This window comes from Heterodontus francisci, chromosome 8 (genome assembly GCF_036365525.1).
Source record: "Heterodontus francisci isolate sHetFra1 chromosome 8, sHetFra1.hap1, whole genome shotgun sequence".
Lineage (NCBI taxonomy): Eukaryota > Metazoa > Chordata > Chondrichthyes > Heterodontiformes > Heterodontidae > Heterodontus > Heterodontus francisci.
In genome coordinates, this window is record NC_090378.1 from 123,092,814 (window position 1) to 123,102,571 (window position 9,758).

A 9,758-nucleotide genomic window follows, 5' to 3' on the forward strand; every position below is an offset into this window, starting at 1 on the left:
TGTGTGTCTCTGAGTGTGTGTCTTACCCAGTACTGTCTGCAGGTGTGTGTCTCTGAGTGTGGGTGTGTTACCCAGTACTGTCTGTAGGTGCGTGTCTCTGAGTATGTGTCTTACCCAGTACTGTCTGCAGGTGTGTGTCTCTGAGTGTGGGTGTGTTAAACAGTACTGTCTGCAGGTGTGTGTCTCTGAGTTTGAGTGTGTTACCCAGTACTGTCTGCAGGTGTGTATCTCTGATTGTGGGTGAGTTACCCAGTTCTGTCGGTAGGTGTGTATCTCTGAGTGTGGGTGTGCTACCCAGTTCTGTCTGGAGGTGTGTATCTCTGAGTGTGGGTGTGTTACCCAGTACTGTCTGTAGGTGTGTGTCTCTGAGTTTGAGTGTGTTACCCAGTACTGTCTGTAGGTGTGTGTCTCTGAGTGTGAGTGTGTTACCCTGTACTGTCTGTAGGTGTGTGTCTCTGAGTGTGAGTGTGTTACCCAGTACTGTCTGCAGGTGTGTGTCTCTGAGTGTGAGTGTGTTACCCAGTACTGTCTGTAGGTGTGTGTCTCTGAGTGTGAGTGTGTTACCCAGTACTGTCTGTAGGTGTGTGTCTCTGAGTTTGAGTGTGTTACCCAGTACTGTCTGTAGGTGTGTGTCTCTGAGTGTGAGTGTGTTACCCAGCACTGTCTGTAGGTGTGTGTCTCTGAGTTTGAGTGTGTTACCCAGTACTGTCTGTAGGTGTGTGTCTCTGAGTTTGAGTCTGTTACCCAGTACTGTCTGTAGGTGTGTGTCTCTGAGTTTGAGTGTGTTACCCAGTACTGTCTGTAGGTGTGTGTCTCTGAGTTTGAGTGTGTTACCCAGTACTGTCTGTAGGTGTGTATCTCTGAGTTTGAGTGTGTTACCCAGTACTGTCTGTAGGTGTGTGTCTCTGAGTTTGAGTGTGTTACCCAGTACTGTCTGTAGGTGTGTGTCTCTGAGTTTGAGTGTGTTACCCAGAACTGTCTGTCGGTGTGTGTCTCTGAGTTTGAGTGTGTTACCCAGTACTGTCTGTAGGTGTGTATCTCTGAGTTTGAGTGTGTTACCCAGTACTGTCTGTAGGTGTGTATCTCTGAGTTTGAGTGTGTTACCCAGTACTGTCTGTAGGTGTGTGTCTCTGAGTTTGAGTATGTTACCCAGTACTGTCTGTAGGTGTGTGTCTCTGAGTTTGAGTGTGTTACCCAGTACTGTCTGTAGGTGTGTATCTCTGAGTTTGAGTGTGTTACCCAGTACTGTCTGTAGGTGTGTGTCTCTGAGTTTGAGTGTGTTACCCAGTACTGTCTGTAGGTGTGTGTCTCTGAGTTTGAGTGTGTTACCCAGTACTGTCTGTAGGTGTGTATCTCTGAGTTTGAGTGTGTTACCCAGTACTGTCTGTAGGTGTGTGTCTCTGAGTTTGAGTGTGTTACCCAGTACTGTCTGTAGGTGTGTGTCTCTGAGTTTGAGTATGTTACCCAGTACTGTCTGTAGGTGTGTGTCTCTGAGTTTGAGTGTGTTACCCAGTACTGTCTGTAGGTGTGTGTCTCTGAGTTTGAGTGTGTTACCCAGTACTGTCTGTAGGTGGGTGTCTCTGATTTTGAGTGTGTTACCCAATACTGTCTGTAGGTGTGTGTCTCTGAGTTTGAGTGTGTTACCCAGTACTGTCTGTAGGTGTGTGTCTCTGAGTTTGAGTGTGTTACCCAGTACTGTCTGTAGGTGTGTGTCTCTGAGTTTGAGTGTGTTACCCAGTACTGTCCGTAGGTGTGTGTCTCTGAGATTGAGTGTGTTACCCAGTACTGTCTGTAGGTGTGTGTCTCTGAGATTGAGTGTGTTACCCAGTACTGTCTGTAGGTGTGTGTCTCTGAGTTTGAGTGTGTTACCCAGTACTGTCTGTAGGTGTGTGTCTCTGAGTTTGGGTGTGTTACCAAGTCCTGTCTGTAGGTGTGTGTCTCTGAGTGTGAGTGTGTTACCCAGTACTGTCTGTAGGTGTGTGTCTCTGAGTTTGAGTGTGTTACCCAGTACTGTCTGTAGGTGTGTGTCTCTGAGTTTGAGTGTGTTACCCAGTACTGTCTGTAGGTGTGTGTCTCTGAGTTTGAGTGTGTTACCCAGTACTGTCTGTAGGTGTGTATCTCTGAGTTTGAGTGTGTTACCCAGTACTGTCTGTAGGTGTGGCTGCTACGTTTTGAAGATGCAATGGCACGTTTCACTATCACAGACGTCACAAGGAAAAAGGCCTCACTTTGACACTTGGAGGTGAAGAATTAGAATATGGTTCTCCAGCATACGGCCCATGGGCCAGACTTCAGCCCTGCAAAGCACTTCGGTGGGCAGCTCTATTTTTGTGAGGATCCCCGACCCACACAACGTGGCTGTGCCCAGCGGGAGAGTGTCATTCACATCCTGTCTCTGGAATCCACATTGATGGAGAATGAACAGATGGGGAATGGGCAGCAGAGACAGGGGAGCCGGGATTGGAGAGCGGGGAGTGGAAAGCGTGGAGTGGAGCGTGGAGTGGGGATTGGAGAACGGACAGTGGGGAGTGGAGAGCGTGGAGTGGGGAGTGGAGTGTGGGTAGTGGGGAGAGGAGAGTGGGCAGTGGAGAGTGGGCAGTGGAGAGTGGGAAGTGGAGGGTGGGGAGCAGGGATCAGGGACTGGGGAGCAGGCAGTGAGGAGGAGGGAGTGAGAGACAAACAGAGAAAGAGAGCAGGGAGTAAGAGAAAGAAGGGGCAGCGAGAGAGGGAGAGAGAGAGACAGAGAGAGGGGATAGTGGGACAGACAGAGGGAGACTGATAGAGAGAGTGGGGAGACAGAGGTAGGGGAGAGGGTGGGACTGAGAGGGGGAGAGAGAGATGGAGGGGGGAAAGAGAGACAGAGAGATACAGAGAGCAAGAGGAGAGAGGAAGAAAGATCAATATCTCTCTGACACATGGACATCATTCTGGAATACACTGCATCGCTACGTCAAGTGTGTGGGCAGAGATTGAGTATTAATGCAAGCAAAAACAATGTCAGGTAGGTCACTAAATCAATGTTCAACATAGTAATGAGAAAGTAAGTCAATAAATTACTTCTCATTTAAAGCTTCTTCATAAAAATGCACATTTGTTATAGTTTTCATACAAGGATACATTTTTAATGCCTTTATCGTCCGAAATGTTCTCACTGGCCCCCTACTGGAGGGTAAAAATTGTAATCTGGCCCCTGACACGAAAAGGTTGGACATCCCTGCTATCAAATCACGAAACTGGAAAGACGTGATCGAGAAATGTCTACAGATTAATTCTGACACACTACAAGATCTTCACACCAATGTTCGAAATGAGCTCACTGTTACAACGACATCTGATCTCATATTACACAACAACTGTATGGTCATTCCACACTCATTAAGAGAATGTGTTGTTAATAAAGGACACCAGGGAATAGTCAATAGCAAACAACTCCTTAGGCAAATGGTTTGGGTTCCAGGAATGAACTGCATGGTAGAGATAAAATCAATCAGTGTTTACCATGTCAACTACCCACAATGTCAAATCTTCATGATCCTCTCGTGATGTCTGAACTACCTCCAGGACCAGGGATTGTGTCAGTGTTGATTTCACAGATTTACCCACAGGTGAACACCTGCTTGTTGTCACTGACGACTACAGCAGATTCCCAATCGTGGAATTAGTTAAGTCAACTCCAACAAAAGCAGTGATTCCAAAGCTTGACCAGATCTTTACCTTGTTTGGAATCCCTCAAACAGTAAGAAGTGACAATGAACCCCCATTCAACAGCAATGAGTTCAGTAAATTCACAAACTACCTAGTGTTCACTCATAGGGAAATCACACCCCATTGGCCAAGAGCTAATGGAGAAGTCGAGACATTTATGTGAACCTTGAAAATAGTGATACGTACAGCGACAGCTGTGAACAAGTCATGGGAGCAAGAGTTATATCACTTTCTTCATAATTACAGAGTGACTCCAAACTCAACTACTGGAAAACCTCCAGTCACTCTCATCTTTACACATCCTCTGTGCACACGTCTTCCTCAATTACCCTACGGAGCTAATGATCAACATATACACCAACACGATCGATATCAGAAGGATAGATTGAAGGTAAATGCAGAACGAAACATGAAACTTCGAGCTACACCATTAAAGCCAGGAGATAAAGTACTTGTGAAACGTGATGGTCATGTTGGAAAACAAACAACCCCTTATAACATCCAACCATTTGTTGTGACCAACACAAAAGGATCAATGATCACTGCTGAGCACGATTCACAAATTATCACAAGAAACGTGTCATTCTTCAAACACTGAAAACACCTCTCGTAAACATTGAATCCAATTTCAGCATCGACACCTCCGATGAAGAACATGAGTTAAATGAGACTTCACCTGATGTCAGACAATATCCTACTTGTGAGAGAAAATGCCCATCATACATAGGTGAATAGATAACGAAGTGAACTATTTATGTGTAAGTTTATACTTTACATTTTTGGAAACAAACCATTGACACATACAACATCTCTCACTTACTGAGAAGGGGAGGAATGTCGTGTTGCAGTGTTTTGAAATTGCATTGTACATTTTGTTAACTTGAAGCCACTGTAGAACACACAGGCTAGCAAAGGGAAAGTGGAAATAAAACAGAATAAAGAAGAAGCCTTTGTGTTTAACAGCCTGCAGTCTCAGTCTCACATATCTCATCCTAAACTCGGCTAAACCTCACTAAGTCCTGAGGACATCACTCTCCATTGGGCTGGAGTGGGCTGTGAGTGATTGGGCAGTGGAGAGGATCGTCACCCTCTTGGCATCGTGAGGGCAGAAGAACAGGGGGCGAGGCTGCCACGGACAATTGGGTGGCCATGTGACCAGCGGGAAGGCAGCCAGGCCTCTGGCTTTGCTGGACCATTATGTAAATCAAGTGCTCTGTGTTCTCCCACTCTGCAGTATGAGCACTCAAACAGCGGCCACAGGAATGGCTGCCGTGGTGAGTTTAAATTGGACTCACACTTGAGCTGCCCCCCAAAACCCCCGTTCCTGCATTAATTAACTGGTCACCACTGTGAAACCCGGAACTCATTTCTGTTTCCCCCCCAGGGACGGGTTTGGGACCCGGAAACAGTCCCGACGTCCATTTCCTGCCCCCGATATGAAATTCCAGCCCTATCCACCTGATTGGAGAGATTTAAAGAGGGAAGTCTGGGGAAAATGGGCACAGATTAATGAGGCAAAAATACATTCACACTTTGGAGAGGAAAGGGAGATTAGTGATGGGGTAGTTTACAAGGACACATTGGTTGAGTGTGGATTTTTTGAGGAGATGGTGATGATGATGATTTTGAGAGCGAGGGGGTCATTACCTGTGGAGAGCCCGAACCTCTGATACCTGAACTCTCCCAGTGAAGCTTTCCCTTGGCTACTTTATCTCTCTCATCATGGCTCCAAACTGTAATCTGAATAATTCCAACGGTTTTCCCTCTGTTTCCTTGTTTTCCTTATTATTCCAAACATATTCCCCTCTGAGTCAGGAATATTTACCTGATCGATGTTGTAATTTTTCTGTCACTACTTTCCATTAATGTCATCAGCTTTTACCATCGAATCCGAGAATCACACAACACTGAAGGAGGCCATTCAGCCCCTCGGGCCTGTTGTTGGAATCTGCTTTGATCTACATTTTTAAAATTCTTTCTTGGGATGTGGGTGCCGCTGGCCAGGCCAGCATTTATTGCCCATCCCTAATTGCCCGTGAGAAGGTGGTGGTGAGCTGCCTTCTTGAACTGCTGCAGTCCGTGTGGTGTAGGTGAACCCACAGAGCTGTTAGGAAGGGAGTTCCAGGATTTTGACCCAGTGACAGTGAAGGAACAGCGATATACTTCCAGGTCAGGATGGTGTGTGGATTGGAGGGGAAATTACAGGTGGTGCTGTTCCCATGTATTTGCTGCCCTTGTCCTTCTTGGTGGTAGAGGTCGTGGGTTTGGAAGGTTCTGTCTAAGGAGACTTGGTGCGTTGCTGCAGTGCATCTTGTTTATTTGGAAGGAAGCCTTTATACCCCAGGCCCCTTTTATTTTGCTGAGGGGGCCTTTATTCCTCAGGTCCCCTTTAAAATGCATTTTATAAAATAACTTTATTAAAAACAGATAAATAGAACAGAAATCTGATTAAAATGCCATTCTCAGCATTGATGATGCACTCCAGCCCCTGCGATGACCACCGGTCGCAGAAGGCCTCGATCGAACCCGCGGACACCGCATGCTCCTTCTGCAGGGACACCCAGGCGAGAACATAACCTGGGAAGAGGAGCAGGCAATCAGGGCGGATGGACCCCCTGACGGTCCGCAGCCTGGACCTGTGAATTGCCACCTTGGCCAGGCCCAGGAGCAGACCGATGAGGAGATCCTTCCCCCGGCCCACGCCCCTCCGCCCCGGGTGGCCAAAGATCAGGAGCGTGGGACTGAAGTGCAGCCAAAACTTGAGGAGCAGCCCCTTCAAATACTCAAAGAGGGGCAGCAACCTCGCACATTCCATATAAACATGGAACACAAACTTGTCCAGGCTGCAGAAATTACAGGCGGCCTGGGGGTCCGTGAACCTACTTAAAAGACTAGTGCATGGGACTGCCCTGTGCAGCACCCTCCACCCCAGGTCCCCAATGTAAATGGGGAAGACTCCTGCTTAGAGAGACCCCCACTGTGGTTTCCCCTCGCTGCCAGATGTCAACACGGACTGCCAGGCCGTGTCCGGCCCGCTGACGAGGGCAAGGAAGTAGAGAGTGTGCAGGAATAGCCTGTACAGGAAACACCTCCATGCCGATTGGAATGGCACAGAGGGTATTTCCAAGAAGCGGCTTGGTTTCAGCGCGACCGGCTCCTGAGGATGGTTTTGGGGCCTGGGTCCGATGAGCAGTTCCGCCGAATGGGGCTCAGTTCTGCTGGGAACGCTTCGCTCTCCCGTGTCCCCTCGCAACCTGCAATGAGGGGTGTCCCAGAGGCTTCAGCTATTCCTTCACCCATTGGTCCGTCGCCGGAGCTGGCCACCAGGACAGCCGAGGCGTTCTCCTCCGCCAACGAGGGAACGCGCTGACTGGAGGCGACCATGTTCCAGACTCTGAATAGATCCCGGTAAAAGACAGGCAACTCCCTCAGAGAGGCACAGCTAACGTTCTCCACTGGGAGCTGCGTGTTGTCTTGAAGGCAGTGCCCTTGGCAGCACACCCCATCTGGGAGGCAGCTCCGCGTACAGGGTCTGAAGGTGGAGCTTCACAGCCTGGGTCCGGAAGCACGCCAGCGACTGGCCGCCCTCCTCAATTGGGAGACTCAGGACCGCAGCAGAGACCCAGTGTTTCCTCTTGCCCCAGAAGAAATCGACAAGCTTCTTCTGGATCTTGGTGGCAAATGCAGGGGGCGGAGCCAAAATGGCCAACCATACCACAGCATCAAGGCCACCAGTTGGTTTATGACCAGCGCACGGCCCCTGTCGGAAAGCACTCGGAGCAGTCCTGTCCAGCGCCCCAGCCAACTGGTGACTTTCGCCTCCAATTCCTGCCACTTTGCCGGCCAGGCTTCCTCAGCGGGGCTAAGTTGGAGTCCCAGATAGAGGAGGTGCATGGTGCTCCACGCAAAAGGTGTCAACTCCTCCGGCAGTGAGTCGACCTGCCACTGACCCACCAGGAATCTGGAATATTTCTCCCAACTGATCCTTGGGGAGGACGTGGGAAAGGTCTGCCGGCAGTCACGCATCCTCCGCAAGTCAATGGGACCTATGATCGTGAGGAGCACGTCATCGGCGTAAGCCAAGAGGACAACCCGCATGGCCAGCCCTTCAACTTCCTGTGAAGCAAGCAAAGGAATGGCTCCACACAGATGGTGTACAATTGGCTGGAAATGAGGCATCCCTGGCGCACTCCTCTCCCAAAGCGAAGGGGCGCCGTCAAGGACCAGTTAACTTTGACCAGACACTCTGCAGCGACGTATAAAAGTCGTACCCGGGCCACAAAATGCGGCCCAAATCTGAATGCGTGCAGAGTCCTGAAAAGGTATTCTTGATTCAAACTGTCGAACGCCTTCTCCTGATCAAGGGAGAGAAAGGCGATCAACAGAGCAATCCTCTGGAAAAGCTGGATCAGGTCTCGGACGAGGAGGATGTTGTCCTGGATGGACCGGCCCGGAATATTGTAGAACTGGTCGGGGTGGATCATGTGGGCCAGCACAGAGCCCAGGCTGGTACTGAGGACGGAGACCGGACTTTAAGCAAGTGGAGATTGCGCCTCTTCAGCAGCAGGACGATGACCGACCTGCACCACGAGAGGGGCATCTCGCCGGTCGCCTGCATTTCCACCAACACCCACACGTAATCGTCCCCCAGAACCCATGCATAATCGTCCCCCAGGATGTCCCAGAACATCCTGAGGAACTCCACGGTCAGCCCATCCAGCCCCAGGGAGTTGCCCTTCGCGAGCTGGTGCAGGGCACCAACGTGAGAGGGGTCTCCAATCCTTTGGCACCGTCCGGGCTGACCTGCGGCAGGTCCTCCCACAAAACTCTGCTTGCATCGTCGTTGGATGGATCCGGAGAGAATAACACACTGTAATAGGTGCGGACCAGGAGGCCCATTCCCTCCGGATTCGTGATGGAAGATCCGTCATCAGACAGCAGCTCAACAAGCTGCTTAATGACGCCCTGCCATTTTTCCAGCGAGTAGAAGAAGGGTCATGCGTGGTCCAAATCTTCCAGTATCTGGATCCACGACCTCATGTACACGCCTCGGACTCTACGAGCTGCAGGTCCCTCAGCGCACCCTTCTTCTCTTTGTACACCTGCCACTGGGCCAGGTCCATCTGGACATTGTGTTCTGTCCCAGGACAGCTCCATCTGGACATTGTGTTCTGTCCCAGGGCAGCTCCATCTGGACATTGTGTTCTGTCCCAGGGCAGCTCCATCTGGACATTGTGTTCCGTCCCAGGGCAGCTCCATCTGGACATTGTGTTCTGTCCCAGGACAGCTCCATCTGGACATTGTGTTCTGTCCCAGGGCAGCTCCATCTGGACATTGTGTTCTCCCCCAGGACAGCTCCATCTGGACATTGTGTTCCGTCCCAGGGCAGCTCCATCTGGACATTGTGTTCTTCCCCAGGGCAGCTCCATCTGGACATTGTGTTCTCCCCCAGGACAGCTCCATCTGGACATTGTGTTCTCCCCCAGGGCAGCTCCATCTGGACATTGTGTTCTTCCCCAGGACAGCTCCATCTGGACATTGTGTTCTCCCCCCGGGCAGCTCCATCTGGACATTGTGTTCCGTCCCAGGGCAGCTCCATCTGGACATTGTGTTCTCCCCCAGGGCAGCTCCATCTGGACATTGTGTTCTTCCCCAGGACAGCTCCATTTGGACATTGTGTTCTCCCCCAGGACAGCTCCATCTGGACATTGTGTTCTCCCCCAGGGCAGCTCCATCTGGACATTGTGTTCTTCCCCAGGACAGCTCCATCTGGACATTGTGTTCTCCCCCAGGACAGCTCCATCTGGACATTGTGTTCCGTCCCAGGGCAGCTCCATCTGGACATTGTGTTCTCCCCCAGGGCAGCTCCATCTGGACATTGTGTTCTTCCCCAGGACAGCTCCATCTGGACATTGTGTTCTCCCCCCGGGCAGCTCCATCTGGACATTGTGTTCCGTCCCAGGGCAGCTCCATCTGGACATTGTGTTCTCCCCCAGGGCAGCTCCATCTGGACATTGTGTTCTTCCCCAGGACAGCTCCATTTGGACATTGTG